The sequence below is a fragment of the Ricinus communis genome, chromosome 1, assembly GCF_019578655.1.
Source record: "Ricinus communis isolate WT05 ecotype wild-type chromosome 1, ASM1957865v1, whole genome shotgun sequence".
NCBI lineage: Eukaryota > Viridiplantae > Streptophyta > Magnoliopsida > Malpighiales > Euphorbiaceae > Ricinus > Ricinus communis.
In genome coordinates, this window is record NC_063256.1 from 13,450,568 (window position 1) to 13,461,191 (window position 10,624).

Below are 10,624 nucleotides of genomic sequence, written 5' to 3' on the forward strand. Positions count from 1 at the left end.
GAGAGCATTAATTCATTTTTTAGATAAAATTAAATCTAAGAGAGCATTAATTCATTAATTCATCAAAATAATCAATTTTAAATCTCTTTTAAGACGAGTGTACGTTTTTTTAAAGAAGATAAATCACATATAATTATGAAAAGTTATACCAAATTATATGATATGAATTAAGGCTGCCATGAGATTACATTGCAAAGGCATGAACCAAAAGGTCCAAAATGGAAATGCAACTCATGCATAAAAACAAGAGTCCAACCTTATAATGAAGCACTCAGTCAATTTTGAAGAATAAAAGTCATTCGGTTATGATTAGGCCTTTGGGCTTAATTCATATTTATATGGGTTCTTATATTTTGGGTTTTAGCTTAAGTAATTGTTTTAGTTTATTTTTATTTAATTAAGGATTATTTTATTAGGTGTGAGTTATATGTGTGTTGTGTGGAGTTATAAATGAGTGCACATGTTTAGTTGTCATTTGGGAGTTACAAAATGAGGGCCATCAATGTAAAAAACAGCCATTCTTAATGAGTTTTAAGAGAAATTAAAGGAAAAACGTGGGAAAGCTCAAAATACATCTCTTTAGGTTTCTTTGTCTTGTTTTGGCTATAAATATCAAAGCCAAATTCATTTGTAAAGAATAGAATTGATGAATGATAATCTTTGTTTGCTCTTTGTAAGTGTTTTTGCTTAAGTTCTTGCATGAACTTTGAACTTATCAAACTATTTTTAGTTTGTGGCGTTCTCTAACCAAAATCTTGTGTTTGACTCTTAACTTATCAAATCATACTTGGTTTGTGGCGTTTGGAGTTGAATTCAAGTGCTAGTTTCATTCCTATTCTTGCATTCCTATCATTTGGTATCAGAGCTTGCTTCAAGTTGAGGTTTACTTATCTTTGTATTTTTTTGTGTTATTAAAATTTTTCTTCTCTACTTTTTTTTAGTGTTGAAATCTTCGTTATCAATCTTATGATAAGATGTGGGTTCAAAGAAATGATTGTTATAAAGACTGTAGATAAAATTTTTATTCTTCTAAATCTAAACCTAAGAGGTTAGATAGACAACTAAGTCTAGTTTTTGTTGATGAATTGTCCAAGGAGAACAAAGCTTTAAGAATCGATCTTGAAGCATTTAAGCATGAGCTTGAAGAGTTCAAGATGTTGACTAATAGCTTTTTTAAGCATCTTAAAGATAAAGCCGATTCTAAGCCATCATTGAAGACTAACATCGATGATGTAAAGGAGGTAAATTGCTCTACTGAAGTCAATGTAGATTTTGAAGACTTGATAATTGGAGATGGCAAGAAAGACAATGACTTGTTACCTTTGAATGAATTCAATAATGAAGAGTTTGTCGCTGATGGAGAGGCAATGGTTCAGTTAGTGAAGAATGAAAGAGTTTTGCTTGATAAAACCGAGACTTTTGAGCATGTTGAATTTATTGGTACTAAAAATATTATTTGTTCTAAAGTTCCTCTAATCACTATTGTGAAGGAATTGCAGGCTGATGATGACAGTCCATTATCGTTTGAGATTATATGTTTATTTCTTTCGCAATATTTGGGCAAAATTCGAGGACGAATTTTATTTCAAGAAAAGGAGAATAATATGAATCAAGGCTGCCATGAGATTACATTGTAAAGGCATGAACCAAAAAGTCCAAAATGGAAATGCAACTCATGCATGAAAATAAAAGTCCAACCTTATAATGAAGCATTCAGTCCATTTTGAAGAATAAAAGCCATTCGGCTATGATTAAGCCTTTGGGCTTAATTCATATTTATATGGGTTCTTATCTTTTGGGTTTTAGCTTAAGTAATAGTTTTAGTTTATTTTTATTTAATTAAGGATTATTTTATTAGGTGTGAGTTATATGTGTGTTCTGTGGAGTTATAAATGAGTGCACATGTTTAGTTATCATTTGGGAGTTACAAAATGAGGGCCATTAATGTAAAAAACAGCCATTCTTAATGAGTTTTAAGGGGAATTAAAGGAAAAACGTGGAAAAGCTCAAAATACATCTTTTTAGGTTTCTTTGTCTTGTTTTGGCTATAAATATCAAAGCCAAATTCATTTGTAAAGAATAGAATTGATGAATGATAATCTTTGTTTGCTCTTTGTGAGTGTTTTTGCTTAAGTTCTTGCATGAACTTTGAACTTATCAAACTATTTTTAGTTTGTGGCGTTCTCTAACCAAAATCTTGTGTTTGATTCTTAACTTATCAAATCATACTTGGTTTGTGGCGTTTGGAGTTGAATTCAAGTGCTAGTTTCATTGTTGGAACTAGTTTTTCCTAACTTCACTTGAGGAGATCCTTGGGTTTTGGAATTATCTTGATTGGATGGTGTATTCTTGCATTCCATATGTATCATAACTCATTAGTTATTGGAGTGTATGGTTGCTAAAATGATGATTTCCTATCATTATATCCTCTGGATAAGCATTTAAAAACAATGACTACATGATTTATGGTGAAGCTTTTACATTAACAAATCATCATAAATTTTTCTGTCCCTTTTGCTCTCTAGTTAGATTTAAAATTACTCCATCTATCTAGCATTCACATCAGACCTTAAATTAGTTCCTCTTGCTATTATTGTGTTATATATACCAAAATCATGATGCATAAGTCAATTTTCACAGAATTTTCTAAATTAAAAAAGAAAGATTATTGTTTGGGTTGATAAAATACAGTTGTAACTTTGAGAAAAAAGATAACTCGTATATAAATTGAAAAAGATAACTCCGTCGAGATGTCCACTGCCACCCTCACAGCCGTTCCTCGTCGGTCCGTTTTTCTCAGAGTCGACGTCGGTACAGGAAGCGCATGCTCTGGTTTATTCGATGAGAACGGGAAACTCTTAGGAACGTCTAGTAGTCCAATTCAAATTTGGAAAGAACGTGACTGTTGAGGTTATCGATTTATATTATTTATTTAATTATTCATACAAAATAAATTAAATTTAGCTTCATTTGATAAAAGATTATAGTTTATTTTTGTTTTTTAAATTATGGCAGCAATCGTCAACAGATATATGGCATGCAATATGTGCAGCTGTGAAGTCAGCATGTTCACTTGCAAATGTTTCTGGTCAAGAAGTTACTGGCATTGGTTTTGCTGCTACTTGTTCTCTTGGTTTGTCATATTTATTTTACCTTGTTTGGGTAGTGGAATTCTGTTTTAGTGATATTTTCATGTTTGGTAACCTCATAGTTGATAGAATTCAATTCTTTCAATTTAATAAAATAAAAATAAGGTATTCTGGAAGTAACGAAATCATGCCAAAAATTGACATGATTGTACAAGAATTGATCTCATTTGTTCTACATTAAATTCCTCAATTGCCTTTTTGGTAGAAATTGTGGCTATACTGCCTTTTGTATATTCAATTTTTATTTTGTTTTAAACAAGGTTGCTTTTTCTTTTTGAAAAAAAACTTTTTAGTGGCTATTGATGCTAATGGAGCACCAGTATCAGTTTCATGGAGTGGGGATTCAAGAAGAAATGTTATAGTTTGGATGGATCATAGGTAAATGTCGAGAAGATTAATTTTTCTAATGCACCGATACAAGACTGGTGGGCCCTTTCTCCGGAAATGCAGCCTCCAAAGGTACTTATTCATGTTGTGTTTGTAAACTCTCGAAATTGCAAGAATTCAATATTATTGAGTTCTCGATTTTAGACAGTTTTTATTTGGAAAGATCATAGTTGCTAGAATTTGATTCTTTCAACTTAAAAAGAACATGGCATTTTGAAGAAATGAAATCATAATACTACAAGTGACATGATTTTCTAAGAATGTAATTCAATTGAATTCTTGCAAATGATTTATTATGAACAATGATAATGTGTTGTTCTAAGATGGCCTTCCTATCCCTATATCAGACCTAATCTACAGTGCATTTATTTTAAAATTTTAAGAATGATAAGTGCTTTGATTGATTCTGAGTTTTAAATATTGAGATTGATGAGAAAATAAGTTCTTCTTCTGCCTTTCTTTTTGGTGTTGTATTTGTTTGTGTTAGTATTGAAAATATTACAGCTTCTATGGATGAAAGAAAATTTGCAAGAGTCATGGTCCATGGTGTTTAGATGGATGTATTTGAGTGATTGGTTGTTATACAGGTAATTATTTTATCTTCAAACATTCTTAACGTTCATACTCGTACATGATTCTCCTAGACTAGTCAAATACTTGCATATTTGATGCTACTGTGCTGATCTCTTTATTTTTTCTTGATATTTAGAGCAACGGGAGATGATACTCGTAGTCTATGTACCACAGTATGCAAATGGACATATCTTGGGCATGCACATATGCAGGAAATGAATGAAAAAGATTCTTGAGATATGGAAGCTTGTGGATGGGATGATGACTTTTGGGAAGAGATTGGCTTGGGTGATCTTATAGATGGTCATCATGCTAAGATTGGTATGCTTACACGATAAGGAGTTCTGTGCATTTTATTTTTATGATAGTTTATCATTGACATACTTTGTCTTCCATGTGATGCTAGGCTTGTGATAACCAAAATTTAAACTTAAAATACAGGGAATGTATAGCTGCCTGTGGACTTATTAAGTTTGTTATACCTGTCAGTTCAATATCTAATTTGTCATGATACTATGCTTAAGTTCTAGAAACTCAGTATTCTTGTTAAGGCTTTAGTGTGCATCTAATTTTTATAAGGCCTATTCTTATATCGGGAACTGTGAGATGGATTTTAATAGCTTGAGACTTTAAAGAATGTTTATTGTTTCTTTAATTAATTCAATGAATATCTGATAGACATTCAATATCAGGAATTATGGGATTTATCCCTAAGTTAAGTTGAAATTTTTAGTTCCTTTTTTGGTGGACAATAGGGATTTTCAAATGGATGGGTAGGAGTATGGAAAAAGTGGGTTACATTCCTGTATCTGCTTTGCAACTTTTTGATGCCCTGGCCTTAGATCTTTTATCTTCTTTCTAGTTTAATGGTATTATTTGTTAGTTGTGCAAACTGTAGCTAATATATTGGTTTCTTAATTTTTCCAAGCACTAGAACAAGAAACCAAAAATGAATTCCAATTTTCCGATAGAGGAAACTATGTAAGATACTAAATTGCAAGCCGATACTTGTGTTTTGTACTATGGCTTTTTACTGCTATGGAGCTCTAAATGCCAATGCACTTAACAGCAGAAGAGAAGGGATCTCAAAGATGACACTTGATATCAAGATTTCTGGCAAGAACATGTCAGAAATCTAGCATGTCGTTTCATATTTCTTAGTTCTTATTCTTCAAATGGGTTTAATGAAGTTTTCGTGTGCGATCAGTTTCTTTAATTTCCGATTTCTATTAGCAAAATAAAAGAAAATTATTTATTTTTCCAATTGTTAGAGCTTCATTTGTTATTCTTAAAAGAAAAGAAAACAGGTGAATGCCTGTTTGGTTGGGGTTTTGTGCCGAAGAAAAATAATAATCTCCCTTTCTTCCACTAGTAGAATTTTTGAATTTTTAAAAAAGTAATCCTTTGATTCAAGCAGAGCAAAAAAGCCCAACTGTCAGGTTGTCTCCATATTTCATCCGCTGCAACATAGGAGTGAAAATCCTCAATTTCAGTAGTAATCACAATACCCTGTCGTCTGTTCTTTTTCTTGATCATTTCAATTAAAAGCTCTTGTTTCTGTGATGCTACCTGATTTTTGATAATTGTGTTGATGGACATGAAAATATGGTTCTTTGGTTTGATTTTATGCTGATACCGTTTTGTTTGTTCTAATTTGCAGAAGTTGGTTCGAGGACTTCATAAACCATAGCAGGTTGCTTATGATAATACTCAGTTCTTGTAATTTTTGCATCTGTTGTTTCTATTTCCTATACTCTTTAATAGTACTACTACATACACTTGGGTAAAAGTTCATTTGGTCAGTATGAAAATATTTTACAGGAGTAGGAATTATACTTTTCCTGGATTACTATATTTTGTATTTTCAGTAAGCATATAACTAATCTTCATTCTTTATTAGTGAAAGCTACATAGCCGCTAAATAATGATTGGTCTCAAGAGAAGAAGAAAACAAGAATTTATTTCAGAAATGGAAAATTAATGAGAACTGTTCAAGATAAATATATATTTTTAACATTTTCTCTCTATATATTTAACATAAACCTGTTGCATATTGTAGCAGTACTAGAAACAAGAGAAGAAAAAACAACTCTTGACTTGTAAATATTGAGCAATATCCCAAAAAGTAGCACGTCGTTTGATAGTTTTTAGTGCCTTTTCTTTAATGGGTTTTGGTTATTTTGTTGTTTTATTGAAGTCTTGATAGCTTTTGTTGTTCTACTATTTTGACTCTCTGTTGGCAAGATAAAAAGATATTTTCTCTTTTATTTTACTTTTCCAAGTGCTGGAGTTTTTCATGTATTATTCTTGACAAGAAAACAGGAGACTACCCTATTCTCCCTTTCTTAACCAGTACTACATGTTGCTTCAATTTCATGAAAAAATAAATTTAAAAAAGAATTGTTCAAAAGGCAATATGATAAACTGATGAAGCTGGAAGAGGCAAATACAACATGCTAATGCACTCCAATGGCGTCGTTTCTAATTTAACAATGACGATTCTAACCGCTTTCTTGCATCTCTAATTCCTTCTTATGGTACCATTTTCCTCGGTACTAAGAATCATAATTTAAATTTTAATATTTAGTTTTCTTTCTTTGTTTTCAAACTAAATATATTTACTTCCACAGTCAAAACTATGCGGCGATCTCGGCATAAAAAAGAAGTGCTATTTAATCACACAACACATAACTATGGCGAGACCAAAAATTATCTTTTATTATTAGTCTGTCAATTCAATTGCATTAAAACTTGTTTGATTTTCTTTAAATTTTAGTTTTAATATTTCAGATTTCTAGTTTCTTTTCTAGAGGAAGCATCGCATTTATTTAATCAAATATTAGAAAAGGAAGACGAGGTTTATTTATGTTTTAACTGATTTTTATTTGCCATTGTGTTTGAATATATGCATGCATATATATTTTTAAAATGATAAGTTTTTTCTTTGTACCGCCAAGCAAGAAGGAGAAGGTTCAATTGTCCGAAATGAATTTCTAGATCTGTAAATTCTTTTCAAGGGTTCCGCTCCTCTCCTTTACAGTCGAGTGGCTCCGCTCCTGCTACAGCTTGAAATTTCCTAAGGAGGTAATCTGCACACTTTATTTTAGTTTCCCTTGTTTTTGTTTAAAGGCTTTTCTTTCTCAGGCCAAAGATGCTTCTGATCTCCTATCTCGGGCTGGATTGACTGAGAGCAAGACTACATCTACTCCTCTTGATATTCTTAATTTAAATTATTAAATTAATAGAACAAAATAATAATTAATAAGATTATAGTTTCATTTTCCTCATAAGTTGTTGAAATGTTATATCAATTGCTTGTTGCCTGCTTTTGTCATTAAATAAATAAAATTTGTGATGCTTGAAATGTAAAAGTTAGTAAATAGTATCTTTTGTACGTTTTGTTTCTATGAAAACAATGTGTGATTTTAACATTATTTCTTCTTTGTCTCTCTAATTAAAGTTGTGATACTAAACTTGCACATGTTTGAATTTCTGAAATGATATGATGGTAGCAATTATAAATGGCAACTGCTTAAATTTAATGTTTATCACAATACAAAAAAACAGAAACCATATATTTTCCTGCCAATGCATGAGACTTGTGCATTTTTATGCTAATAGGTTTGCTAGGATGAGATTTTACTGGAATTTGGATGTTGGATGAAAATTGTACATAATGTAACTAAATATGTTGATATAATAATTATATTAAGCAACAGTCAGATCTCTTTGTTTTTAATAGTTGCTTAAAACAATGACTTATTTGATTCTTGATATCAATACTTTCATGATTCTACTTGTATTATATCTTGAACTTTCGTCTAAAATGCTCTGCGATACAAACTAGGAGAGAGTAGCTTAATTTTCACTGGTTGTAAGGCTACTACCCCTCGTAATTTTTCCATGTATGCTAGTAAGATTCAGACATACAACTTGCATGAATCCTTTCTTGCCAATTGTTCTTTTCTTCCATATCATTGGCTGCTTCTCGATTATCTATATGTCCTTTGGGAGATGTAATTATTTTATAAAAGCAAAACAAATGCCAGTAAATTAATCTTCTTGTCAAATTTACAGTGCAAATCATATTACACGTTTCACGGAATACATAAATCCAGCACAACAAATATTTAGCTTTTTATTGTGCTTTCATTCGTAGAAAGCTATGTCTGTCAGGTGACTAATAGAAGTTTCTACTGTTATCTTGGTCATTTATTGATAGAAAAACTGCATGTTTTATTTTTATAATTTTTATCATATTGTTTATGTCAGAGTCTTCTGTAATAACTTTGACATTTTACAACAAGCATAAGTGATCCTTTACTCCGAGGATTGAACCTTTAGGCTTTCATTCTTTTTATTCTACTTAGAAATTACTTTCCTTCTCTCTGTTTTACTCGAGGAACATATGGAAGTAAGCAATAAATTTTTATATGAAGAGTTGACACTTGCCAGCTTTGTTAAATATTATTGCTACGCAATGATGCAGTTTATGAATCATATTTTTTTAATGCATTCTTGTCATGGTTGTGATGATTTCTCCTTTTCTACTCTGATTCAGATGGAAATTTTGAATGAGTAGACGAGTAGATGAGGTTGTAAATATTCATAACTTTGGGGACACAATAAAACTTTTATGACTGGTTTATCAATTTTCACTTAGCTGCATGATTCCATTTGAGATGTGAGAAGGAAAAGAAAGCTGGAGTGCTGAGTATGATTCATTCAGACCATTTGCGGCTAAATTTGAACAGTCTAGCCATCTGACTGAGAGGTACGATTTCCCCTTTTCTTGATATTTTCCTTCTCCTACATCAGGTAGGTAGTGAGTTTCAGATTTAGGAGAACTGTGCGGATTTGTTGTGAAAAAGAATTTGTCTTTTAAAACATGTATTTTAACAAAAAAATGTTCTAAATTCAGTACCGTAAGACTGTGATAACTTGCTCTTGAGCTTACTCTTTATGTGTAGCTCGTTCGTGCTTACTTAGAACCTAGAAAGTGCTACTTTATCTTAGAATTTCCGAGGACGAACTTTTATAAGGGTGGAAGATTGTAACACCAACGAAATCTGGATGTCCTAGACCTCAAAATCAATGCTGGTCCGATGGGTCTATGGGTACTTATAGGAAAACTTTATAGTAATTTAAATTTTATCGTTTAGTAATTTCATGGTGTTATGTTTGGATTATTTTGATGATAGTTGTTTTTTTAAACATTTTTTTATGAGAAAATGATTAAATAATTGGAATTTAATTGTAGTAGTTCTACTTTTTATTTAAGAGTTTTAAATAAATTAAGCATATATGGGGTGTTAGGCATAAAAATTTGGACATTTCTAGACAAAAAATAATAAACCCTTACTTGAATTGTCTTTACATTCTATCTATTGATAAAACAAAAATGACAAACTCTTAAAAAAAAGAATCAATTCGAATTGTATTTATATTATATTTCTATAAGGTTGAATAAAATAAAAAATTCGATTAGTTAAAATGGCACTTTGATCCAATGGTTGACTTATGGCTATTTTTTCTAAGGACTGCCTAATAAATTTTTGTAAACTAGAATTAGAGATCCTCCTTGTTTCTTTGAATTGATTTCTAGTTTGATGATTGAATTGAATTGGTTGCGATATAGTATGATGATGATTGTTGTGTTTATTGTGTGGGGATGGGCAATAGATAACCCTAATTTGTCTATTTGTGATTAGATAACCTGAAGTCGCCAAGCATGGTGCATGGAGCGTCATACTGTGAGTAGTATACTATACATATATGTATGTATATGCGTTATCCCCTCCCATTTGCATTAAGCATGCCTTTAAATGCGAATGAGATTGATGCCACTAAGTGATCAATATGATATGTGTGCATGCATTGTGTGAAAAATTGATTTTAATTGCTTAGCGGGATTGAGTTGAATCTCTTAGATGATGGGGCACTCATCAGACCATCTATATTGAGGATGCAAGCTTGAGGGATAATATTAGTCTAGAAGTGCTTTGTTACCCCGACTATTGTTGATTGCTGTTTAACAATATTGATGTGATTGTTTGTGCTTATATTATTTTAATGCTAATTGGATAGGGAAAGTAGGGACCTCTAGGTGTCCAAGAGGTTCTTGATGGATGACTAGAGGATTCAAAAGTCCAATATTCAAGGAATCATGGTCCATTAGAGTTTGAAATGAACCTATATATAAAGATGTTTCTATATAGCTTCAAAAATATTTTAAGCATTGAAAAAAATCATTAAAAATGTTTTCAAAATAGCATTGTCATTTTCTCTAAGTTTTGAACTTGAGCCTTGTGTCCGATGGTCTTTCAGTAGTCCGCATATATTTTGAGTTGCACATGTTCATTCATGCATCATACAATTCACATGTCAAATACGTCGAGTTGAGGTAGAGGTACGAACCTATGTTATAGAAATTGAGATGGTGAACAAAATATAGTTTGATGATTGTTAATTAGAAATAGAAAATTTATAAACTCTAATTTGTATATTTGTGACTC

The 10,624-nt window shown here is 31.3% G+C and overlaps 2 long non-coding RNA genes across 2 annotated transcripts; both read left to right on the forward strand.

The window, feature by feature from the left end:
• Positions 1-3,590: 3,590 nt before the first annotated feature.
• Positions 3,591-5,198, forward strand: LOC125369374. Its single transcript, XR_007214932.1, has 4 exons — positions 3,591-3,608; positions 4,246-4,430; positions 5,044-5,090; positions 5,179-5,198. It is a non-coding gene; the product is annotated as an uncharacterized LOC125369374 (long non-coding RNA).
• Positions 5,199-5,767: 569 nt separating this feature from the next.
• Positions 5,768-9,854, forward strand: LOC112536772. The gene is made up of 4 exons (XR_007214930.1): positions 5,768-5,802; positions 8,187-8,285; positions 8,792-8,883; positions 9,821-9,854. It is a non-coding gene; the product is annotated as an uncharacterized LOC112536772 (long non-coding RNA).
• Positions 9,855-10,624: the final 770 nt, after the last annotated feature.